The sequence below is a fragment of the Scyliorhinus torazame genome, chromosome 10 (genome assembly GCF_047496885.1).
Source record: "Scyliorhinus torazame isolate Kashiwa2021f chromosome 10, sScyTor2.1, whole genome shotgun sequence".
Lineage (NCBI taxonomy): Eukaryota > Metazoa > Chordata > Chondrichthyes > Carcharhiniformes > Scyliorhinidae > Scyliorhinus > Scyliorhinus torazame.
In genome coordinates, this window is record NC_092716.1 from 217,510,758 (window position 1) to 217,537,830 (window position 27,073).

Sequence of the window (27,073 nt, forward strand, 5' to 3'; positions counted from 1 at the left end):
TAGTTTGAACAAAAAAATTGTTTACCCCCAAAAAGCGCACAGGGTCAGTCCTTGTGTAAACCTCTGTGAAGAGGCAGTTGCCTCTGAACTTTATAATGAGGATAATGGAGGAAATATGTTATAACAGTTAACATTTCAGAACATCAAATTAGGCAGAGACAGACACAAGTGATGATATTGCCCAGATACGGCGCTGGGAAATTATTTCTATTACACTAGTTTAAAACTGTGATGGATAATGTGGCTAAACATCCTGATCTATTTAAACATAACTCTCCAAAGAAGAAAATTAGGCCTTTGTCATGTGCACATTTGAGTAATTGAGACGGGTTGTTACCTGGATTAAATTTCAGTGTTACCAGGAGGAGAATCTCAAGTTTTGACGCCAGCCTTTCAAAAGTTCAAGTAATTTATTTTAAAACTACTGTTTAAATGCTACAAAATAATCCAAAATGCTTTCTTTAAAAAAAACTGAACACGCTAATAAAAATAGTTTCATGTCTTCAGCTTGAATGCTGGAATCTTTTATACGTATTTCTTGCTTTGTATTTAACCTAGTATTTATATATATATAATTCAAAAATGTTAATGTTTGCTTTAAGCTCATCATAATATGCATATTAAGCACCAACACCGTAAAGTCTATTTTTAATTTAGTCTGTTTAGGTTGGAACTAAAGCTGGGCTCAATTTCGACTTTTAGTTTGTAGTGATATTCTAATGCAAAAAAGAGCAGACAATCTCATTGAGAAGGAGAGTTGAATTCTTGTGCTTAGTGTTAGCCACGGCTTTACAATTATTTCGTACAGAAGAACAGTTTTTGATATATTCCATTTTCCATTTAACGATGTTCATGAATGAGTTGAGGCCTTTTTTCCCCTCCCGTGGTTTCCCAAACATTTTTCTATTTTGTGGAGCTTAATCTATTTCATCCAAAACAAGACGTCAATGATTATCTTGCTTTTATAATTATTTTATGTTTTGTCAACACTATATGGACAACCATCATCTCCGAACACACAGCTGGAAAATAAAGTTGGGGGGGGGGGAAATCAGGTGACCAAAACGAAGCCACACCAGCTTGACATTCTCCCACCCACACATACCTGCAACATTAACTTCCTAGTGTCTGGACAGGAAGGGTTGACAATTCCTCTGCTACAGCTGCTGGGGCAGAATCTGCTCTTGCGTCAGCAATCGCCTCAAACAGCGTTGGCGCAACCAGTGTTAGCGTTGCGGGGCCAAGCCAAATATTTTGTCCACTGGGTCTTCAAGTGAAAAGAGAAATTTTAATTGAAAAGAAAAATTTCTGTTTTTTGGCCAAACTTTGTGTGGCGGTTCAGTAACTAGTAGATAATGAAGAGCATACATTACTGGTTCACCCATCCAACCTGAGAACCTAAACAAAAACGAAAGCTTTTGTTGTAACCACAAATGAATGGAAATAAAAACTGCTTCGCCTAATGCTCCATTTTCTCCCATTAGTTGTTGATAGCAGTAACTTACATTTGGGTACAGACCCAAGTGTAAGCAGTCTTCCAGTTTCTTGTCCACATTTGATGTGTGGTCCCAGACAGTGTGTCTTATTTTTACTTTCTTTGGGGATGGAGAACTGACAATTGTCAACTGGTCACTGGTTTGACTTAAATAGAAAGCAAAATTCTGTGAGGCATATAATAGGCAACCAATGCACAACTGTCCAACCCTAACCCCCCCCCCCCCCCCCCCTCCCCAAGTTAAAATGACCTCCCAGTGAGTGTTAGCAGGTTATTTGACAATACCAGTTTCATATCTAAACACAATACTATCAATTGCTGGAATTCAAGGAGCTCATTATCCAGCAGGAGTCACTGGATAGCAATCAAGAGTGAAAATCCCTCCAGGTGTATCTTTACCTTGGAGATGGGTATGGCATCCTATTACCTATGGCACTGCACTAGCTTTAATTTTATTAGTTCATATTCTACCATGGCAGTTTATGAAATTGATTTTTTACTAATTTATGTATTAGCACCAGAGCAATGAAATATGCTGAGGTAACTAATACCTTCAAGGCAGGGAAGCTCCACACCTCTGCCTGGTTTTGTCATAACGTGACTGCAGTCCCACACTACACAGCTGACCTTTGATTCCCTCAGAGCAGTGATGGACAATCAATGTTTCTCACATCCCAGCAATAAATGTTAAATAATTACAGCGATCAATTGCGAATACCAGGGATATAAACAAAGCTATCTCTCACTGTTACCACAGCAAATGGTACACTAGCACATGGAGCTTTCAGGATAGCCTCAGACCAAAAAATCCAAGTGTTCGCATTTTTTCCCCCACTGCCTACGGTTAGATGCAGAACACCATCCTGTAAATGGCCTTGGAGGAAGGCTCAATAAATCCATGGCTGACATGATGACCCCATTGCTTTGCTACTTCTATCTGTTGAAATGAGTTGTTTTTAATCACTGCGGAGTGATTAAAACCATCAACCCTCACACTGCTTTTGTCTGTGTTATACCTGGTCTGGGAGCTTTTGATGCCTCCATGGGATGCCTGAAACATTTGAAGTGCAAAATGGCCCACTCACCATCAGGAGACAATCTGAGAGATGCATTGCAAATGTTTGTGTTGCCTGCTGTAGCTCCAATTTGTCCTGCTGACCATTGAGGTTTCAGACCACCCTTAAAGGGTGGATGGCGCAAGGATCTTCTTGAGTGCCTAATTCATCAACATAGCTCCTCCACCTTTCCAAAATGTCAAGCCTTTGTATTTGTATGTCAGAACCAGGCACTTTGTTGCTAAATCTGCCCATTTGGATTACAAGGTGGAGTTGGTGCATCTGAATACTGTTGTGCATATAAAATGTACAAGTAGACAGTTGTTACGAAAATATATCCGTTTGGATATTCTAATTAGTGCCCTGCTAGATGGTAGCAGGCCACTAATTCCTGTTCAATATAGGGTTACTGCAAGGCTGCCAGATCTAACCTGGTGTGTCTCTTACGTGAAGTGGCTGCTACCCACACTCAGCCATTGAATGGGATGCTCATTCTGAGGTAGCTATAATGACATTTGATTGCTTTATTTATTATCGCAAAGGGGACCATGTAAACTAGATGGTTTGCCGAACAGAGTTTGAGTATGTGGCTCTCAAACCTGGTTAAACCTGATCTCTGTCTGCAGCACCAATCACACTCTCATTGATACAGACATTGGCCTCGAAGCCGGCATAGAAACTGAACACAGGGACTCAACTCATCTACAGAGGTATGTCAAAATAAAATTTAAAATCTTCATCAAAGACCACCAAAGCAAAATTAATTGTTGGAGGAAAGAGAGAAAGCAGTGAAACCACCTGGTTTATTGAAAGAGAATATAGAAACAGTACTTGTGTATTCCTATTCAAGTCATGGACATCAAAACGTCAACAGGTTTGGGTATTAGTTGGCAACATTGGCATGTAAGGATGCTTTCCAAATTTCAGTAAAAGTTCCATACTTTGTGGCCCGGTGTCGAGACACCATTCTGATTTATCTTTTATGAAGCAGATAAGGATTACTGTACCTACAGCTGTGTGAGTGGACTGCTCAGGATGGAGAGAATTTGCATATCAAACAGCCGCATGTGCACGGCAGCACAGTAATTAAAATGCAGTGGTTTGGGCTGTCTGTACTGGCATTGAGGCAGAGTGTTGTTGAAAGTGAGTGCAGTGTGCAGGCGGTTACCCGGCTGCATTTTTCTCCAAATACACTTATAATTTTCTACAAACATTAATGCTAGTCCACGCTCTTGTGTGGTTGACTTGCTTACAATCCAAAACCATTCAGAGTTGAAAGTATTTTTCTCCATCAACCCTCTCATTGTGGGTTTGTGCATTGACTATTTTTATTCTGCTTGTTTGTATTTCCTTTAGCTAAAATGAAAACAAGACCTTTTTCTGCTTATGTTGAAAGAGTTGTTTCTTTTTCACTTGATTTATTCCCCTTGAATTCCCCCTCCCCATTTAGAAAGTACTCGGTGTGTTATCCAATTACTGTTACTGGTGTATGGTCTGATATCATTGCTATTATAAACAGGCTGTGTCAGACTCACTGGATGAAGGAAATCAGCTCTTAGTTACTTCTTGAAGAAAGGATCTAAATGTTATATTTAGCGACATGAATTACATCTATTTGAAGGACACTAACTGTGCAAGATTTAAAAATAAACAAATAAAAACAGTACATACATAATATCTAAATACAGTTTCCTGCTTTCATTCAGATACTTTATTTTCATTAAGTTTTCTTTAAAAGTCAATTCATGTCTCTTATTTCTAAAAAAAAATGAATTCACTGGTGCACTCATCAAATTGTATTTAACACTTGCAATGTGATTGTTTTCAAAGGGCCTAATGAAAATTAATTGCCTTAAACTATTGCCCAGTGTCTCTTGTTTCTACAAAGTGATTCCCAACTGAATCGCTGTTACAATTAGCAGAGGAGTTCAGTCTGTGATAAGAATTGCTCTGTGGAGTTCCTTAGTGCGTGGTCATGACTGCCGGCTGTATTTTCCATGTGTTAAGCAAATTAGTTTCAAGAGTTTTGCCTCCAAATCCTTTCACAGACTTGATCTACTCTCCCTCAACGCTTTCTCCACCCTTAGGTGGAGTTTACCATTTGTTCCTCACTCCATTTGCTGCACTTTTGACGGTCATTCTTTCAGGCAACCCACCCTCCATACTCCTTCCTGTGATTCCAGCTCCTTGCCACCTACCTCCAAGCGTTTGAAACCTCCCGGACCCTCTTAGTTTGGTTTGTTAACTGGCTCCTCCGGTTCCATGTTCCTTTTTTTCCTCTTGCTTAGTGTCCTTTATTTTCCTGTTGCCCAACAAAGCTGGCTGAAAATTTTTACATGAATAGTCCAAAGAAATTTGAATTGAAACTTGAAACTTGAACTGAATCGCGGGCAGCATGGTGGCACAGTGGCTAGTACTGCTGCCTCACAGCGTCAGGGACTCGGGTTCAATTCCAGCCTTGGGTGACTGTGTGGAGTTTGCACTTTCTCCCCGTGTCTGCGTGGGTTTCGTCTGGGTGCTCCAGTTTCCTCCCACAGTCCAAAGATATGCAGGTTAGGTGAATTGGCCACGATAAATTGCCCCTTAGTGTCCAAAAGGTTAGGTCGGGTTACTGGGTTGTGGGGATAGGGTGGGGGTGTGGGCCTGGGTAGGGTGCTCTTTCCAAGGGTCAGTGCAGTCTTGATGGGCCGAATGGTCTCCTTCTGCACTGTAAGGATTCTATGATTCTGTGATTGCTGCTAATGCGACTTGCCTTAACTCTAATAACTAATATATTAAATAAATAGTAAATATTTTTGTTGACAAAAATTACTTAAATGATGTGTGCAGGGGACTATAAACATAGTGCAGTGGTTTACCCCTCATCTGTACCTTAACTAGGCGTGCTCCATGCCTCAGCTGGAAGAGTGCTCTACTTTCCAGTATTGCTATCCATGTGAGTACAAAATTCAGGAAAAAACAGCCGACTAACTCTTCCCATTGAAAATGGGAACACTTTGATTTTGGCCAGGTTTGGAGTGTGTAATGATAATTGCAACAAATGCAACCTGCAGTAGATAATTCTTTTAAAGAATGTTTTATAAATATCATTTTTTGAACTAATTCCAAATCCCTCACATGGAATGATTCAATAAAAAGAAACATTTTTATGACATTGTGCCTAATATGGGAACTAGCAATGGTAAATACTGTCAGATCCTCAGCACCATCGTGCCTGTAGCTGAGCTGCTTTCTTGTCTGCCCAAGAGAAAGAGGAACACAGATTTTCGTACTTTATTTTGTAAGTGTTTTGCTTCTCTTAAAGGGAATTGCTTCATTTGTCGATGCCAACAGTTGTTCCCATTCAATTTCTTTGAGAAATGGCAATGCCTGAGATGGGGGAGAGAAAGAGTTTGTTAACCTGATCTCATATTTGCAGGGGTGGGGGGGTGTTCTATTTTAATTTCTGTGCACCCAGAGAGCCTTTAAAAATGGCATCCTGATCTTTAAATAACTAAGTTGCGGCCCCTGACCTATGGGACCCGCCCTTTGGACTTTTATTTTGTAAGTTCCTAACGATATGGAGGAGAAAGCTGCCGCTGATTCCCACGCCTTCACTGCCACTTTTCCCGCCACAGCCGCACTAAAAAAAGGGGGAAAATTCCACCCACAGTATCCAGTCCATCAAATTTAATTTTGCAGGAGTTTTGTCTGAATGATTGGATGCTGAATCTCTGGGCCAGAAGAACATTTTTGTGAGAGATATGCTCTCCAAATCAAATCAGGTAGCGTTAGACTGAAGAATGGATAGTCTATGATGTCAAAACCATGAACCTTGGTTGCTTGTTGAAGTGAATCGTTTCACAAAGGCATATTCAAAGGATTAATTTTTTGTGGTGCTTATCAAATGAATGGGTCCTGGTAGAGTTCATCAATTGCTCCATTACAGGGGCGGCACAGCGGCGCAGTGGTTAGCACTGCTGCCTTCGGCACTGAGGACCCAGGTTCGATCCTGGCCCTGGGTCACTGTCTGTATGGAGTTTACAGATTCTCCCCATGTATGTGTGGGTTTTACCCCCACAACTCAAAGATGTGCATGGTAGGTGGATTGGCCTTGCTAAATTGCCCCTTAATTGGAAAATAAAATTGGGTAGCTAAATTTTTTTTTTTAATTGCTCCATTGCGAAGTGCATTGCTCCATTTCTAAGTGCATTGGCAAAGTAAAACCAGCGTAGCAGGCCAAAAAGACCCCACATTCAACACTTTCTCTGGAACTTTACCCAGCATAACTTAGCACCTTCAAGAGAGGAAGGGCGAAAACTGAAGAAAAAAGTGTCGTAGGCATCTTGCCCAACTAGTGCTTGAACAGGCTGAGTACTGAAAGAATCTAATCAGCATCCTTTTTGGTGAACAGTGACACCTCACTGCTCAGATTATAAACTTACATGCAGGTATTTTAACCACTACAACCAGATTTCATTCAAGCTTTCACTCTGCATTGAAGTTCAGCAGCAACTGGTTTAAATAACTTTGAAATTATTTTCGTGTTTTGAAACTATAGCAATTGGATCCTCTGAAGAAGAGGCAGGCATTGTCAGCATCAGTAGGATGTCCTCTAAATGGAAAACTTTTAAAATAGTGGGTTTAAAACCAGAATTGCCCAGGCTTAACAGTAATGTACTTACATTATGTGGCATAATCCTTCCCACAAATATCCATACTCTAAGGGGCCATTTAGCAGTTACTGTGCAGCTGTTACACAACGTTTTAATTAACTCTTGCCCCTTTCCCGTAACATTGTGGTAAAACAGCCTGAAACGATCTGTATGTTACTTATTGCAGACATTGCTGAATGATGTGGAGCTGCCCTTCACTAACAGCAATGCAAATTCATGGGGGAAACATTATTAATTGCATACTCAATAACAGGGGCTAGGAATAATAATAAAAGAAAAAAAATCATTTAAACACTTGTGCTCATGCCTCCCGAGAGTGTTTAAAATAATTAGCTTCATTCCCCTCTTAAATAAGCAATTTCTTTGCTAACGTGTTCTGCTGGCACTCTGTCTCAACCCAACTGTATCTGTCTCCAGGTCAGGTTTGACAAGGCACCTATCATATTTTTCATTGCACATTGTACTGTCTCGCAAGCCGGGTTAGACTTGAGGTAGGTGGCAATTCACAGCTCTTGCTAGCATTAATAAAGCCGCCTTAGGAATCGGACTCAAGCTGTATCATCTGCCAACCCCTTCTTCAAAAGACACATTAACGCCAAAGCCCCAAAATTCCTCTTCGCAATTTTTTGGCGTACAAAGGCTTCCTTGTATCACACACACACGCAAACACACACACAATCTGTAGTTGAATCTTAACTGTATTTATTTTGTCATTTCAAAATATTTTATGTCCTATATTTATTATTTAAATATTAATTATTTGATTGGATACTGGATACCACCCAGTTTGTTGCTGCATTTGAACAGTGCTTTGGTTAGGCCATAGCTGGAGTACTGGTCACTATGTTTAAGGGAGGATATACTTGCATTGGAGGATCAACAAAGATTCCAGGCCACTGGCTGCAAAACCAGTGAGAGCTCCATGTTGCCTCTTTTTGGGATGGCCTACTTAATCTTGTTTCACCCCACACCTGACAGCCCAGCAGCGGGCCTTCCCCTGGAATCAAGGATTCTGGGGCTGAAGTCCTGCACACTGTGAGCTGTCAGCCAATCAGAGAACAGCAGGTCTATTGACTGCCAGTAGCACCAGGCTGGCTGTTGCATCATCAGCAGTCACTGCCTCCCTAGTAGCGCAGACATTCAATATGGATCTTTGATCCTGGGAGAAGAACTTGCTGCTGGCCTGTCAAGTGCCTGAGTGGAAAAAGATGCCCACAACCTTCTGAAAAGAGGTGACGTGGGGCTCGCAAGCTTGCGGCCGTCTCCCCTGTCAGCTCCACAAGATTACACCCAGGGTTTGTTTGTTATGCTTCCTGCATGGTTAGTCCCCTGCCCATTACTTTTTTTGATACTCGTGGTGGCAGGAGGAGCCTCATAAGTGGACATTAATTGACCACTTATGGGCCTCAACTGGTGACCATGCAGGATGGCAATCAACAGGCCGTCCTGCCACAGACTTACTCGGAAAGGAGGCTGAAAGGTAATGAGGCCCCCATGCACTTAACCCATTTAACCCCTGATTAAATGCCCCCCGCCACCAAACACACCACAAGATTCCAGCCGATGAGCAAATTGGGTCTATACTTTATGGAGCTTAGAAGCATGAGAGACTATCTCACAGAACCATATAAGATTCTGAAGGAGCTTGACAGGGTAGGCAATGAGAGGTTGCTACCCTTGGAACCTAGAACACAGAGGCACAGTCTTAGAATAAGAGATCTGCATTGAGGAACTTTTTTCACATGAGGATTGTGAATTTTTGGAATTGGGTTATGGTGCTCTACTGTTGAATATATTTAAGGACAATAGAGAGAGACTTTTAATATCTTCGGGATTCAAGGGATATGGGGAGCATGCAGGAAAGTGGAGTTGAGGCAGAATTTTAGCCATAATTGTATTGAATGTTGAAACAGGGGCAATATGTCTATTCGTGCTCCTATTTCTTGTATTCTTATGAACCTGTCCTTGGGTCAGCATGTCCAATGAAATTGGAAACATACTTTTTTTACTAAAAATATTGCCCAAGAGAAATTTTCATGAATAATTTTAAGCTATCATTATACAAAATGCGTGGAACATTCTTCCCATGTTTATGGCAGTACTGGATGACATTGTGCGCAATTGCGAGAGATCTCTCACGAGATTTACAATGCGCATGACGCCTCGTGAGATCGCATTTGATCTCTCAAGACGTCGCGATCTGGATCCCTCACTGGGCAGCATCCAGATTTGCATATTTAAGTGAGCAGTTAGCTTAACTTAAACATGTCTGTGCCGGAGTCTCCCAAGGCCTGGGATTGAATGCCCACACCTCGGAGAACTCGCTGTGATGCCATTTAGCACTGGTTTCCACAAGTGGAGACCAGGCGTAATGGCACTTGGAAGGGGATCTCCCAGTGGTCAGAGGCCCCCAGGTGGTTGAGCTCTGGGCAGGATGATATACTGGCACTCCTGATGCCACTGCCAGTGTGCCCAGGTGGCAGTGCCAGGCTGGCAGGGGCACTGGCAGGTGCATTGCCAGGGTGCCAATCTGGCAGTGCTAAGGTGCCTGGATGCCAGGTTGCTGGGATCGGATACAGGGCTACCCTGATCTTATGAGGTGGGGTGAGGGGGGTAACTGGTAATTTGGGGCATTGGGGGGGGGGGGGCGTCGAGAGATCAGGGCGGCATTTAAAAATAGTGCCCCGATCTCTTCCTGTACTGATGAGCTAGTCTAGGAAGTGAGGCAAGTGCAGCCTCCACGGGGCATTCCCTGCAGAGCCACCCCCCAAAGTCCTGTTTGTTAGAGGGGTCATTCTCGACACTGCATGCTCCGAGAAACACTCTGATATTCATGCCCAAAACGGGACTTTTGTCCGTTGAACATGCCCGTTAAAAAATTAAAAAATAAAAATTGCAAAATTATGACTTATTCCATCCCAGGAGACATCTGACATACTCTATGTAGAGCTATGCTGGGCCACTTTAAATAAGAACCACACTCTGTTTGGTCAAATAGATGGAACCCTTTCCCTTTCGTGCAATGTCCTGGAATCCTTGTATCTCATGGAAAAAGTTTTAATAAGCAAAGAATATTGCTACTAAATTAGGATATTAAAACAGCAAGATTTATGTCTAGAATCTGCTCAAAGCCAGAATTACCCAGCTTAATACAATTGGATTTATATTTTGTGGCAGCTTTAGTGAATTTCTTTTTTTTTGGCTTTATGCTATATATTACTTTTTTGGTTTGTACACATCCAATGGGCAAAATCCCAGGTCATTCCTTAACATCCCACCCCCACTCAGAAAATAGTGTTTGACGGGAAATCATTAGAACTGCAGCTTGTCCCTGTACGGTGCTCTAGCCTAATGCTCACTCTGGAGGTACACAATGAACAGATCGCCCTGTTTGGACATACTGAATTTTTCTGTGTGCTATCTTAATCTTCTGCTATTTCAATATTTAAAAACATTGGCCATGAAATTATGCGTGGGACACCACGATAGGAACGCTTTACACAATTGTATGTAAGTCTCTTTCAAGGATCTTAATAGAAGCGCTAACCCATTTATAATAAATTAATGAATGCCTCTGCTAAAATGGTGGGGGGGAGGAATTCTGCAAGAATGGATGAAGCATTTGTGCAGGGCTATCCCTCGTAGCATTTCAAGGCCGTGGCCATGTTAATTGAGTTTTCACATTTGGCCATTAGCAATATTTTAAAAGAAATTGCTGTTTTGGAAGTTCTTGGGAAAGTTTGGCTGATATCATGACATCACTTAGATTGGAAACTGTTCAGTAGAAAAGTATTGTCCTGTTGCTTATATCTTGCTGCTCTGTCGGTCTACTGCAGAGACAGAGTCCCCCTTCTGTAACATTTGGCACAATGTGGCATTTAATCCAGCTCCCACAAAAAACAAATTACCCAAGCATATGACTGATTGGGTTAATCCAAGATCTGATTGCATTTCCTTTGGGTGTGCTTAAAATTTAGGTTCATTGACTTGTCAAGTCAGAAGCTGGGCAGGCTACAGGAGAAGGAAGAAAGGGTATGATCGTAAGTTCTGCTTATCTGCTTAAAATTCATTCAAAATCAAAGATGTCTTAATAACTTGCACCTTCACAGGTGAATGGCAAGATAAAAATGGAGGATATGTATGGGAGAACCAATTTTTATTTTAAAAATCAGAGTTTTGGTGCCTGATTTCCAGTTTAGAAATTTCTGGACTGTCCTAAGCCCAAATGGAAATATATTCAGCAGACACAGGAGAGTGATTGTGCTTAGATCATTTAGTGTCACGTATAATTCAGTGAGCTGCAGTTTGTTGTTCTGTGAATTTGAATTCTCATTGATGTTTTCAATTATAGACAGAGAGGGATATATTCCAGTAATCAACAAGGCGCCACATTGTCATTGTGGTGAACAATTACAAGTGAAAGCAATTATAGACACAGTGGAATCCTCTTATGCGCAATAGATCAGGACTGACAAGGGGAGAAAAGTTGCATGAAACTAGACTTAAATATTATGGGTCTGCGTAAATCAGTGTTGACTCTGTGTTCAATAAAACTGGAACTTGGTTCCATTTTTATCAGTGAAATTACTGCCAGAAATTTCCTTTGATTGGGAGTGCGAGTGTGTGTATGTGCATGCGTGTGCTTCCATTTGCACTTTAAGAAGCTTGAAGTGTAATTGGCTTGTTGCAATTTCTCAATACAATATTTGGTAGCAATACAGGATTGGTGGTGTGTGTGGCTTCCTTTGCTGGGTGTTGCATGATATGATTTTGGTTGCCCCCCCCTTTTGGGAACTGGCCATTTGTACATCTTCACTCAGAGCTTGCAATCAGCGGTGTAGCAAGGGCTGACCTTGAAGAAAGTTGCCCACAAAGATCCAGTGATCTCAATTGGTGCACTTCCCTCCTTTCCCAGCAGCAGTTTAAAGCCGGTGCCCAGTCAATGGCATGTATTGGTGTGCAGCAGCAGTGATGTCAGCAAGACATGTGAAGAGCCAACCACATTGAAGTATTCACACACACAGCAAACCAAAAAGGTAAAAATAAAACACTTCACTTTAAATGTAAAATTTTAGATAGCTCCGATGATTATAAAATCATAGAGCTATATCATTATGCAGAAATGTGATATTCCGTATGTAGAAAATTAACATTCCGTGGAGAGTGAGTGTGTTTAGGAGCAGTTCTGACGTTAGTACGATGTTAAACACCGAGGTATGCCTCATTCAACAAGACGTAATTTCTTCAGTGAGACTAACAGTGCCAAAGGTTTCATCAAATCTTGATTTTGATAGTGATTAACAGTTTGTGGAGAAACTCAACAGCACATCCTATGGAAGGAGCATAGACTCACTGACAATAATTTTTCTTTTTCCTGGTGGTTCTTCACATCTGTGGACTCCTAGAATTTCAGGGGAGTAGTGACATAAATAGCCGAGAGCTTTACCATCGTTGCCACAGTAATGAATTAGTGCTGGCTAAAGCTTGTGCTGTCAAGATGTTTGTCCTTTCCGTGTAAATTCTGCCCCACATTTATGTACTGTGATTATTGCTGATGGAATTGCACGCTTCTCAAAGTCAATAGCATTTATTATGAGAATGTTGCCTTCAAATCTTTCGTAAAGCAACCCAAAGGATTTGCCCATCCTTGATCAAAATTGATTATTTGTGGGGGAATTAATCAGTGTGTACAAACTGTGAACAGAAGTAAATAGCACTGGGATCGCTGATGCAGTGGTTAGCATTGCCGTCTCAAGGCACTGAGGACCCGGGTTTGATCCCAGCCCCGGGTCACTGTCCATGTGGTGTTTGCATAGTCTCCCCGTGACTGTATGGCTCTCACCTCTACAACCCAAAAGATGTGCAGGGTAGGTTAAATGGCCATGCTAATTTGCCCCTTAATTGGAAAAAAAGAATTGGGTACTCTAAATATATTTTTTTAATGTTTCCATCTCTGGATATTCCAGTTATCTGAAAGAATTTAAAAAATCTCCCTTGATCTGTATCATAGTTTGCAGCTACTCTGCACTTAAGATAGTTGGATCCAGTCATTTAAAGGGCATTACAAAATGTGGAAATAAAATTGTCTGGATTGAACGTTTTTGGTTCATAAAAAAAATCCATTTGTCTTATTCATTTGGGTTGAATGGATTCTGATAATGCAAAGAAAGATGAGTTTTTATCTAGCAAGCTTTGTTTATCCATTGTAGATTTGGCTATATAGCAAAGAGCACAACAAACAGCCTGTGAATGAGTGTCAAAGTGAATAAGAGAGTGAAACATGAGTACCTGAGAAATGACGGAAAGAATGAGTAACAGAATATAAAGCATACCTGGAATCAGCAATCGAGAAGGAAAAATGATGTCAAGACCAGCAAATAATAATTGAGAAAATAATAGAGACAGTAGGAGATATGCATGGTCAATTACAGAATGAACAGATACTAGAATTGAATGACAGAATATGGGGCAGCACGGTGGCACAGTGGTTGGCACTACTGCCTCACAGCGCCAGGGACCCGGGTTCAATTCATCTGGGTGCTCCGGTTTCCTCCCGCAGTCCAAAGATGTGCAGGTTTATGTGGATTGACTTTGCTAAATTGCCCCTTAGTGGTTAGGTGGGGTTACGGGGATAGGGTGGGGGAGTGAAGAAAGAGCCTAGGTAGAGTTCTCTTTCAGAGGATCAGTGCAGACTCGATGGGCTGAATGGCCTTATTCTACACTGAGGGATTCTATGGATTCTCTAATAATTGTCCTTCAGGTGAGGGTTTCTGATGATATAATAACAACAGAAACACAGAATGTAAACCATTAATTGATTTAAAAAAAAAAATTTATTAAAGATTTTCATAAAATATCAATAACAAAATGAGAAAGAAAAAAGAACCCAACAGGGTTAAGTACAAAACACAATCTAAAAAAGCAACCCCCCAAACCCCTCCCCCCGTACCTAAATAATAAATTAACATTAACACCCCGACTTAAGACAACAGGTGTATACACCCCCTCAGACCCTTCCAGTGTAAATAACATAAACAAAAATAAAGTAACCCCCCCCCCGCCACCCCCCGAGCTGCTGCTGCCATTGACCAATGTCTATCGTTCTGCCAGAAAGTCTAAGAACGGTTGCCACCGCCTAAAGAACCCTTGTACCGACCCTCTCAAGTCGAATTTCACCCTCTCCAATTTAATGAACCCTGCCATATCGCTGATCCAGGATTCCACGCTTGAGGGCCTCGTATCTTTCCACTGAGGGAGAATCCTTCGCCGGGCTACCAGGGACGCAAAGGCCAGAATTCCGGCCTCTTTCGCCTCCTGCACTCCCGGCTCCTCTGCCACCCCAAATATTGCGAGCCCCCAGCCCGGTTTGACCCTGGATCCTACCACCATCGACACCGTCCTCGCTACACCCTTCCAAAATTCCTCCAGCGCTGGGCATGCACAGAACATATGGGTGTGATTTGCTGGGCTCCCTGAGCACCTGACACACCTGTCCTCACCCCCAAAGAACCTGCTCATCCGTGTCCCGGTCATGTGTGCCCTGTGCAGCACCTTAAACTGTATGAGGCTGAGCCTCGCGCATGAAGAGGAAGAGTTCACCCTCCCTAGGGCATCTGCCCACGTCCCCTCTTCGATCTCCTCTCCCAACTCCTCCTCCCATCTCTACTGTAGAGCCAGCCCCCCCATCTCTACTCCGCTCCAGGAACACCCTTCTCACCCTCGGAGTCCCTCGCGCCCACACAAACCCCATTATACTCCTGTTAACCCGCCTGAAAAAAGCCTTCGGGATAAACACGGGGAGGCACTGGAACAGGAATAAAAACCTTGGGAGCACCGTCATTTTGATTGACTGCACCCTACCCGCCAGGGACAGCGGCAATGCGTCCCACCTCTTGAACTCCTCCTCCATTTGCTCCACCAGCCTTGTAAAGTTAAGCCTATGCAGGGCCCCCCAGCTCCTGGCCACCTGGACCCCCAAATATCTGAAACCCCTCTCCGCCCTTTTTAGTGGGAGCTCGCCAATCCCCCTCTCCTGGTCCCCTAGTTGAACTACGAACTGCTCGCTCTTCTCCATATTGAGCTTGTACCCCGAAAAGTCCCCGAATTCCCTAAGCATCCTCATTACCTCTGGCATTCCTCCCACCGGGTCCGCCACATACAGCAGCAGGTCGTCCGCATAAAGCGACACCCTATGCTAATCCCCACCCCGCACCAACCCCCTCCAGTTGCTCGACTCTCTCAGTGCCATAGCCAGGGGTTCAATCGCCAGTGCGAAGAGCAGGGGGGACAGGGGACACCCCTGTCTCGTCCCTCAGTGCAACCGAAAGTACTCGGACCTCCTCCTATTTGTGGCCACACTCGCCATCGGGACCTCATACAACAGCCTAACCCACCTGACAAACCCCTCCCCAAACCCGAACCTCTTCAGCACCTCCCACAGGTACCCCCACTCTACCCTATCGAAGGCTTTCTCAGCGTCCATCGCCACCACTATCTCCGCCTCCCCTCCCTCGCCGGCATCATGATAACGTTCAAAAGCCTCCGCACATTCGCGTTCAACTGTCTCCCCTTCACAAACCCCGTCTGGTCTTCATGGATGATCTGCGGCACACAATCCTCAATCCTCGTGGCTAAGACCTTCGCCAGCACCTTGGCATCTACATTTAGCAAGGAAATCGGTCTGTAAGACCCACATTGCAGGGGATCCTTGTCCCGCTTCAGGATCAAGGAGATCAGTGCCCGGGACATCGTCGGGGGAAACCCCCCCCCCTCCCTTGCCTCATTGAAGGTCCTAACTAACAGCAGGACCAACAGGTCCATATATTTTTTTATAGAACTCGACCGGGAAACCATCCGGCCCCGGTGCCTTCCCCGCCTGCATGCTTCCTATCCCTTTGATCAGCTCCTCCAGCCCAGTCGGGGCCCCCCGTCCTGCCACCAGTCCCTCTTCCACCTTTGGAAACTTCAATTGGTCCAGGAAACGGCCCATCCCTCCCTCCTCCCGTGGGGGCTCGGATCGGTACAATTCCTCGTAGAAGTCCCTGAAGACCCCATTGATGCCAACCCCACTCCGCACCACGCTCCCTCCCCTGTCCTTAACTCCCCCGATCTCCCTAGCTGCGTCCCGCTTCCGAAGCTGATGCGCCAGCATCTGGCTTGCCTTTTCCCCATACTCGTAGACCGCCCCCTGGGCCTTCCTCCACTGCACCTCCGCCTTCCTGGTGGTCACCAGGTCGAATTCGGCCTGGAGGCTGCGCCTCTTCCTCAACAATCCTTCCTCAGGTTCTTCCGCATACCTCCTGTCTACCCTCACCATCTCCCCCACCAGCCTCTCCCTCTCCCCCCGCTCCCTCTGCTCCTTGTGGGCCCTGATGGAGATCAGCTCTCCCCTCACCACCACCTTCAGTGCCTCCCATACCATCCCCACTCGGACCTCCCCGTTGTCGTTGGTCTCCAAGTACCTCTCTATACTTCCTCGGACCCGCTCGCTCACCTCCTCGTCCGCCAACAGCCCCACCTCCAAGCGCCACAGCGGGCGCTGGTCCCTCTCCTCCCCCATCTCCAAGTCCACCAATGCGGGGCGTGGTCCGAAATGGCTATTGCCGAATACTCGGTATCCTCTACTCTCGCTATCAGCGCCCTACTCAAAATGAAAAAGTCGATTCGAGAATAAGCCTTATGGACATGTGAGAAGAATGAAAATTCCCCAGCCCCCGGCCTTGCAAATCTCCAAGGGTCCACCCCTCCCATTTGGTCCATAAATCCCCTCAACACTCTAGCCGCCGCCGGCTTCCTACCCGTCCTAGACCTGGAGCGATCCAGTGCAGGATCCAACACCGTGTTAAAGTCTCCCCCCATTATCAGGCCCCCCACTTCCAAGTCTGGGATCCGACCCAACATATGCCGCATAAAACCCGCCGCGTCCCACTTCAGAGCATACACATTGACCAGTACCACCCTCTCTCCCTACAACTTACCACTTACCATTATGTACCTACCACCATTATCTGCCACAATGCTCGACGCCTTGAATAACACCTTCTTTCCCACCAAGATCGCCACCCCTCGATTTTTGGCATCTAGCCCCGAGTGAAACACCTGACCTACCCACCCTTTCCTCAGTCTTACCTGGTCTGCCACCTTCAGGTGTGTCTCCTGGAGCATAACCACATCCGCCTTGAGCCCCTTCAGGTGCGCGAACACGCGGGCCCGCTTAACCGGCCCATTCAGTCCCCTTACATTCCAGGTTATCAGCCGGATCAGGGGGCTACCCGCCCCCCTCGCCCGCCGACTAGCCATGACCCCCTCCTCGGCCAGCCACACGCCCGCACCCCACACCCGGCCCATTCCCTACAGCGGCATACCCCCGTCTCGACCCACCCCACTTGCTCCAGATCCTCCTTGATCTTAGCAGCAGCAACTCGATTCCCCCCCACCCACCCCCCCATCCCCCACACCCCCCGGCTAGGACCCATCCTAGCTGGTTTACTCCCCCCATTGCACTTCTGCAAGTCAGCTGACTCCTGCTGACCCCGGCCACTCCCGCCTCCTCTTCGACTCCTCCCATTGTGTAGTACACCCTCCTCTCCCGCTCCCCATTCACAGGCTCTCCCCCTCCATTCTAAGCGTGGGAAACAATCCTCGCTTCCCCGCCCCGGTCCCGCCCCCACCAGTCTTCGGCGCGGGAAAAAAATCCCGCGCTCTCCACCTACCAGGCCCCGCCACCAACCAAAACAGTGCCCAACCCGCCCCATCCACCCTCCCCACCCCGAAAGAGAAAAACACAGAGAAAAAGAAACCCAAAACAATGCAAAGGCCCCCCCCCCGAACCAGAAATAGGCATAACATATCCACCGCAGTCCCCAATCGCCCATCCCGACCCTCAGTCTGTGTCCAGCTTCTCGGCCTGAACAAAGGCCCACGCCTCCTCCGGAGCCTCAAAATAATGGTGCCGGTCCTTGTAGGTAACCCACAGTCGCGCCGGCTGCAACATGCCAAACTTCACCCCCTTCCTGTGCAGCACCGCCTTTGCTCGATTGTACCCGGCCCTCCTCTTCGCCACCACCGCACTCCAGTCCTGATATCTCCGAACCTCCGCGTTCTCCCACCTGCTGCTCCTCTCCTTCTTGGCCCACCTGAGCACACACTCCCGATCGACGAACCGATGGAACCGCACCAGCACTGCCCGCGGAGGCTCGTTAGCCTTGGGCCTCCTCGCCAACACTCTATGGGCCCCTTCCAGCCCCAGGGGCCCCTGGAAGGACCCCGCTCCCATCAGCGAGTTTAATATGGTGACCACATAGGCCCCCACGTCCGGCCCCTCCAGCCCCTCCGGGAGGCCCAGAATCCGCAGATTCTTCCGCCTCGACCGATTCTCCATCTCCTCGAACCGTTCCTGCCATTTCTTGTGGAGCGCCTCGTGCGCCTCCACCTTTACCGCCAGGACTAAGATCTCGTCCTCATTGTCAGAGATCTTTTGTTGAGCCTCTCGGATCGCCACCCCATGGGCCGTCTGTGTCTCCAGCAGCTTATCAAAAGAAGCCTTCATCGGCTCTAGCAGGTCCGTTTTAATCTCTCTGAGGCGTAAACCATTAATTGATGACAGCAGAATAACGCCCCTCAATTAATTCACTCCCAGGTACTTTTATATGTAAAAGTTAGGTCTTTGTCAACAGGGTTATAGTGTAGGTGACTTAGTCATGTATTATGACTATCTGTGATATTAGCCCTGAAAGTTTACAGTAAAACTGACAGCTAACATAGTGTTATGAGATTTTAATTCTTGCACAATATAATGGTTTATACATTGTTCTATCTCTGTTTTATGAGATGGTTAAATATGCTAAAAATGCAAGGCAATTTTTTTTAACAGTCCTTTAGTGTCATGTAAAAACAGCTTTTACGTTCAACAAGAAACACTGGTCTAGCATTACAATGCTGTTTTTAAAAAAAAATTGTCTTTCTATAGTGTAAACCAATGTGGGAAAAATAAGCATAGGAAGTGTTAGGTGGATGAATGGAAAATGTAGTGAAACTCAAACAGTAAAAATGTAAAAGTTGTAAATCTGCTCTTACATATTACATTTTTTAAAATTGGTAAAACGTAACTCAGAGAGTTCAAGCTACACTCAAGGGGGTCAGATAATGGGATAAACAGCAGCCGCTTCCCAATTGCACTTTTGCCACCTCACACCAGGATTGTGTTGACAGCTGTGTAACACACTCCCAGCCATCTGTTATTCTCTATGGCCTGGAAATGACACAGTGTGATATTAGGATGTGCGTTTGTATGAAATTACTTTGTCTGTGACTTTGTTGGAGCCATTAACCTGGTTATATTAAATGGTTTAAGACCTCCATTAAAGTATTTTTCATTAACTGAATTAACCATTCATCAGTTATTTATCATATGGTGTAATTTTGGCACCTATGTGTTATGTGTGGGGAAAAGTAATATGGTTAAAAGAAAAAAGATGAGACTTGTGACTGGTTGTCACATCTGTACAGGGCTGAGAGCTGGGCCCAGATGTAGGCATGTGAGTCAAGGCTGATTACCTTCGGAGCATGCAATAGATGTTGGATGTCAGCTAGGAGGATTGAGAAGGAGTGGCCCATGTGCACTAACTCAACATATAACAAGGAGTTTGCAACAAACAAGACATGCATGTTATATGATTGAGAATCACCCTTAGCAGGTGCTGGATTGGGTTTGATTGGGGAAGAAACGTGTGTCGTGAAGGAATAAGGATAAAATAATATGGAATTAATACTGGAATATCAGGCTCAAAGTTACTATGGGTAAACTCCAATAAAACATATTTTAATAGGAGTCAAAACTAGCTTGTAAAACAAGATGGTTAACTCCCTTTGCATCAATATGATTTCACCGATAAGAAATACACACCAGAAAATGATATCCTATGACACCAGCACGTTAGCATATAATGCTACCCCTGATAATTAAAACAGCAATCATGCACAATAGGAAAAAGCCTGAAATCTTGTTATCTTGACAAAACAAAATTGACTAACATGACTGTTACTGAAGGTCTCGTTTTCAAGAATAAATTTAAAATAACATTTCTTAAGAAGTGCACAGGCCTTCTCATTATAATAGGTGGTCCTTTCAACAAATATGCAACATTAATTAGGGATGGACTATTATTGATCAAATGAACATCTTCTATGTAACCAGTAATTATACATCCTAAAATTCATTATATATATCTCAACCTAGGGCAGCACGGTGGCGCAGTGGGTTAGCCCTGCTGCCTCACAGCGCCGAGGTCCCAGGTTCGATCCCGGCTCTGGGTCACTGTCCGTGTGGAGTTTGCACATTCTCCCCGTGTTTGCATGGGTTTCATCCCCATAACCCAAAAGATATGCAGCGTAGGTGGATTGGCCACACTAAATTGCCCCTTAATTTGAAAAATGAATTGGGTACTCTAAATTTATTTTTAAAAATCAAATAAAAATAAATAAATATCTCAACCTAAACTCGAATAATTTTAGATTTATTAGACTTTTTTAGATTGACTACTGATCCATTCTGAACCTAATGGGTGTCACTTGTGGATTGAGGTAATCTTACTTTAATATTTGATGGATATCCTTACTTCCTTTTTAAAATTATATCTGTAACAAATAAGGTGCAAAGTTTGGATTCTCTTATAGAAATAAGAACTAGCTAACTGTTCGGTATTTCTCTTGTGTTGCGTTTTTGCATAACCACTAAATTGCATGCTTTCTTATTATAAGAAATTTGTGTGTGCTTAAAATTTATATAGACTCTTTTAATCTTCTGTATTAAAGACTCAAGAGGCGCGATCGAACTGTTGAGCGCCGAGAAAGACCATGCTATCGAACAGGACTCTATTGCACTCCGGGGCTTCATTGGGGAAAGCCCCGCCGAGGTTACACTTAGTCCAGTTTCCTGCACTGAGGAGCTCCACTCACCAGAACTTCTCAGTGCAAGAGGAGATCGGACACCCCCCCACCCAAGGTGACTCCCGGACCACGCACAGCCCAACCCACCTATAAGAGGGTCCTCGCCACCCCCCTCCCCAGCACCCCAACCCATGGGCAGGGTACCCCCGGGCTAAATCCCTGGCATGGACAAAATGCCAGGCTGGCAGTGCCACCTGGGCACCTTGGAAATGCCAGGCTGGCACCCAGACAAGCCAGCAGCACGGTTCAATTCCCATACCAGCCTTCCCGAACAGGCGTCGGAATGTGGTGACTAGGGGCTTTTCACAGTAACTTCATTTGAAGCCTACTTGTGACAATAAGCCATTTTCATTTCATTTCATTTTATTAATTTCATTTCATTTCATTTCATTTCAGGTGACACTGCCAGGGTGCCAGTGCCAAGGTGCCTAGGTGGCACCAGCTGTGCCGGGTGCCTCCCTGACCAAAGGACAACCACCAGGCGGCCTCCGATCCCCTGAGATAACCCCCCCCCCCCAAGTGCCATTCATCCTGGTCCCCATTTGTGGGGACCAGCACTGAAGGGCACTCATCTCTGAGGTAAAGGGGTTAGATTCCAACGCCTTGGGTAGGTCAGGCGAGCTGAACATTAGAGTGACACTAGCCACTCACCCTAATATGAAGATATGCCAAATACTGATCCCGCCCATAATGGGTAGATCCAGATCGCGACTAACTCGTGAGACCCTATTAGATCCTTTGGCGAGCCAGGTGGATCATGGAAGAGCCCTCTCCCGTTATCTACCAGCCGCGTCAGGAACAGAGATGCAGCGGGGCCAGTAGATCGTGCCAATGAACCCTGAATCCCATCCCCTTATGGTGGAGGAATATTTACTGAGTGGTTTTACCCTTTTATCCAGGAAAACTACAATCTAGCTAAGCACTCATTGAAAATAAAGCTATCAGGAAGAAGTTAGGAATCTAGATTCATTGCCTGTGGGTGGAGGCTGTTTAGACTCAGGAGACCCAGTTACAAGTCCTTGAGACTGACTCCCTCTGGTTGAAGTTGAGGAGAGTTAATCAGGAGGTAGGCCTGATCTTGAATAGCTCCAAAAAACAGGAAAACTATTGTAATATACCGCAGTGTGGGGGCCCAATCCTAAACTGAGGTTGTAAGGACAGCCTATAATGAGGTCTGTTTGAAAGTATGATAATGGATAGATGACTGGGGGAAACTAACAGAGGAGAGAGAGCACAGCATCACTTTGACCAACCTGGCTGTTAACAATCGAAATGCAGTTCAAACAATAGTCATTATGAGTCATCCTAAATTTAATATGAATTTGCTGACAATGCCACATAAGGAATCATATAAGTGGTGGCACTTTGAAAGAGATGTCCTATTGAGCTCTAGCCCCCTGCTCTGTCCTCATAGCACTGCAAATTATCCGTGATAGGGTTACCTTGAGATGTATGGATTTTATTTCCTTGGATGGATAACATTTGATTAAGAGGAGCTGACTGTCCCAATTGCACACCGACCAGTGCTATCAGTCAACGAGGTTGAACATTTCTGCACTTTTATGACATTGATGGCAAAAAAAAGCACCATTTGCACTCATCACGGCGCTAGCTGCTGGAGTAGTGACAGCACTGCTGCCCTGCCAGCCCTTGCTCTTGTCAGCTCCAGAGAGCAGCAGAGAAGCAGTTTGTTCCTGACAGCAGACAGCCCCTCTGCTGGGCCCTGGCTTCATGTTACATTAAGTATTAGTGCTGTTCTTTCAGGAGCCATTATGCAGTGACATCAAAGATCAACTTGCTGGGTAGTCCTAGGTTAGTCTCGATTTCTGCTGGAATATTTCAGGCATGAAATGAAATGTACATGATTAACCTAAGGCTGGGAGTGCGACAGAGTTCTGATCCGGATGTTTTCTTCGTCAAAGAGGATAATTTCCATTTAATTATATACATTTGAGAGAAATCCCAAGGAATCAGCACATAAATAGTATTATTGGGATTGTGGTGCTTTGGTCGCAGTAGGTGTTGACCCTAGAATGGAGCAAATTAAAGCTGCGCTTACTTGAACTCATTCCTGACCGACGACAGGCCTGTCTACAGGTGCTGCAAAACTCAAAGTAAAGGGCATTTCTGAAAATGTATCCAATGGCTCTCAACAGCAATGTAAGTGCACAGTGAACTTACCATTGGAGGTGCAAGTGGACATGGTTCTTTGCTCTGGTGCACTGAACAACAGAAGATTGCCTCATGCTTATCCTTTTTAGGCCTGTGTTTTTATGATCATAAATCCATACAGACATGTTCAAATATTGGGGAAGGCACTGCATCTTAAACCGACTGTACATGTCTACAATCTTCCATGCAGCTGTAGAATCCACAATATAAGTGAACCAGCTTCTCATACGGGGTGCTTTTCGCAAGGCCATTTCTGAGAACGGCATTCCACTTGGCTTATAGTTGTTTGATCTTCTTGGGCCAGTTCAGTTTTTCGTCTTGTTGCATTGTGCAGACTGCTGTTCGGCCTTTGGCATTATTAACTGGAACTTGAGTGGCCAACCTAAGTTATTGTGCTGGTCTCCTGCGAATCGACCACTGAGAGAGCCTGCGACAAGCTACCTGTGACATTTTGTCCAGCAGGTCATCGAAAAGCATTGGTACTGCCTTATGACATCAATACAAAGATTATGAATGTGTCGGTATTCGATAATACCACGTACAATGTCCTGATTTTATAAAATTGCTTGCCATACCACAGCAGTTCACTTATAAGCATAATTCAGTCCACCAGCATCCAGCAAAACCAAGTGAAATATTGGTGCTATTTAAGAGGTGTGTTGCGCCCGGCGCAGATCCGGGTGCACTGGTTAAATCACGGGAGAGCCCAAAATTGGGATCCGCGCCAGGCACAAATTGGTTTGAGATCTAATCAGCCTGCTCTCGATGGCGGGTTCGAGAACCCATCCAGACATGTGGAGACACCAATCTACACCAATTAAGAGCAATCTCCATCTCATTAGCGAGATGGAAGTATTCTCCCCAGATGGCCAAGCCCCATCAGGTGGAGATCCTTCCAGAGAATGGACATCTGGTCAGTGAGAGGGAAGGATCATTTTGTCTGATATGAACTGCTCACTTGAGACAGGTCACCTGGGTGCAGGGGCAGTGGATCCTCATCTCTGCGGCCAATCTGGCTGTCGATAACCCTCTCCCCTCAGCCAACCCCACAATCTCCAGTGCCTGTTCCTCATAGGAGGTGAGCACGCTGGTGCCCCGAACCCTGTCGTCCATCTGGGCCCTTTCCTGCCTGTTATGGACCAACTTCTCCTCTGGGGAAAGAGAGGGGGCATTGTGAGCAGCACGCTTGATATATCGGCTGGGGGGTGGGGTTCTATAGCAGGTGGCATGTATAGCACCGTTCCTGGGCATGGACAGGTTGTGCTGGTAGGTGCCAGGATGTGCTGGAGCACATGCATGGTGATATGCTGTGGGGGAGGGGTTAGCAGAGGTTGGGCGGGGTGGCAGGTGGGACTGATGCCAGGGGGCCGGTGTTAACTTGCCTTTGCGGCCCAGTGGAGATCGAGGCCTTCCTCCAACATTGTACGGCCATCTTCCTGGTCACGCTACCTGAAATTATGGCCGCTGCCACTGCCTCCCAGGCGACATTGGTGGTCCTGTTGCTGGTCTTCCTACCCCCTTGAGGAAACATGGTGTCCCGTCTCGTCTCGACGGCCTTCACCACCCTGGCCAGGTCGGCATCCTCGAACCGTGGAGCAGGTCTACATGATGCCATGGCCGTGTGCTGTCTAGTGTTTTGTTCGGAGTGAGCGTTTATGAGCAGCTCCCCCTTGTTAGTGGGGATCTGCTGGGCGTGATTCCAGCGAATCAGCTGTTGGGACAGCCAGTTCCGCTGTGAAGTTCCTTGGGGATAATGTCCGGCATTAAGTGCCGTTAAAAATGGGTCGCGGTATCACCGGTTCAGCCGTCGGGAAGCAGCTGGGAAGTCGGGCCCGATATGGCACTTAGATCCTTTCCTGTTAAATCACACCCATTGGTTTTCCTTTTTAAAAAAAATATATATTTTATTAAAGTTTTCAAACACAATTTTTCCTCCTTACAAATCAACAAAAACGGTAACACGATAACTAATAGATAACATTGTTTAAATAAAGTAGTGAACTAACAAAGTAACACAAAATAGTGCTCCCCCCCGCCCCTCCACCCCATCTAGAACAAAAACAATTCACCCCCCCCCCCCCTCTCTTTCTGGGCTGCTGCTGGCTATCTATTTTCCCCCTAACGTTCCGCTAGATAGTCGAGGAACGGTTGCCACCGCCTGGAGAACCCCTGAGCCGATCCTCTCAGCGGAAACTTCATCCGTTCCAGTTTTATGAACCCTGCCATATCGTTCATCCAGGCCTCCACGCCGGGGGGGTTTCGCTTCCTTCCGCATGAGTAAAATCCTTCGCCGGGCTACCAGGGACGCAAAGGCCACAATATCGGCCTCTTTCGCCTCCTGCACTCCCGGCTCACCCGCTACCCCAAATATAGCTAACCCCCAGCTTGGCGTGACCCGGAACTTCACCACCTTCGAGATCACTCTTGCCACTCCCCTCCAGTACTCCTCCAATGCTGGACACGACCAAAACATATGTGTGTGGTTCGCCGGGCTTCCCTCGCACCTCCAGCACCTGTCCTCCACTCCGAAGAACCTGCTCAACCTAGCTCCCGTTATGTGTGCTCTATGTAGCACCTTAAATTGGATCAGGCTAAGCCTGGCACACGAGGAAGAGGAATTTACCCTACTTAGGGCATCAGCCCACAAACCCTCCTCAATCTCCTCCCCAAGCTCTTCTTCCCATTTTCCTTTCAGCTCTTCTACCAGCTCCTCCCCCTCTTCTCTCATCTCCCGGTATATTTCGGACACTTTGCCCTCCCCGACCCACCCCGCCGAAAGCACTCTATCCTGGATCCCCTGTGTCGGGAGCAGCGGAAATTCCCTCACCTGTTGTCTCATGAATGCCCTCACCTGCATATATCTAAAGATATTCCCCGGAGGCAGCTCATACTTTTCCTCTAGCGCTCCCAAGCTCGCAAATGTCCCATCTATAAATAAGTCTCCCATTCTCCTAATTCCTGCCCGCTGCCAGCTCTGGAACCCTCCGCCCATCCTTCCTGGGGCAAACCTATGGTTGACCCATTGGTTTTCCTGGCTGTTAGTGTGACACATTCCAGCAGGTTTCCTTTTGATGGGATTGGTTCCTTTTGGTGACCCAGACTATAGGAACTGGCACCCCAGAGGAATGTAAAAGTTGCTGATGATACTAAATTAAATATAACATTTCATCACACTGTCTGTTCAGGATCATTACACACGTTTTTTTCATTATTATTATTTATAATGTCTATATCTCAGGAATAAAAATGCCGATTAGAGGGTGGGAGTTAGTCACATGAACAATTGCTTTGATTACACAGCTACAGTGAATGACTGGCAAATTGGAGACTCAGGCAAGGCTTTTATTTGCAATATGTATAATTTTGCTTCTGTGTGTCTGTGGGACATGTGACATTGTTTCACATCAGTAAAGATGCAGTGCCTATCTCTTAATCTATCTTCAAGAAGAAAAACAAGTTTGGAGCGAGCATTTTACTTTGATTCTTGATCAGACCATAAGAACCCATTGTTTTTAGAGCTGGCCTGACATGCCCCCTCTTCCGGTGATGGATCCAGGTCCTCAAGACCAATTTGTGGATTACAGTTTTATCAGAGCGTCTGGTTTTGCCTTTGGATTATTACAAACTTGTCCAATGGCTCAGTGAGTGTATTAGATGCTGTGACACCAGACCATGCAAAACAGGAAGGCACCAGAATCAATGGCTGGTCTCTACTGAGTTAACTGGCATCAGCTGGAGGGCTGGAAGAG

General features: G+C 45.4%; 1 protein-coding gene across 11 annotated transcripts in view; it reads left to right on the forward strand.

The window, feature by feature from the left end:
- sox6 (SRY-box transcription factor 6) overlaps positions 1 to 27,073 on the forward strand; it is an 832,058-nt gene that overhangs the window by 20,332 nt on the left and 784,653 nt on the right. For 2 of the 11 annotated variants that reach the window (XM_072466401.1, XM_072466405.1), the window contains exons 2-3: positions 11,183 to 11,245; positions 12,124 to 12,241. The exons of 8 other annotated variants lie outside the window; for them this stretch is intronic. The gene's annotated coding sequence lies outside the window, so the exon portion shown is untranslated. The remainder of the gene's footprint in view (positions 1 to 11,182; positions 11,246 to 12,123; positions 12,242 to 27,073) is intronic. One more of the 11 variants, XM_072466402.1, reaches the window with a different exon arrangement.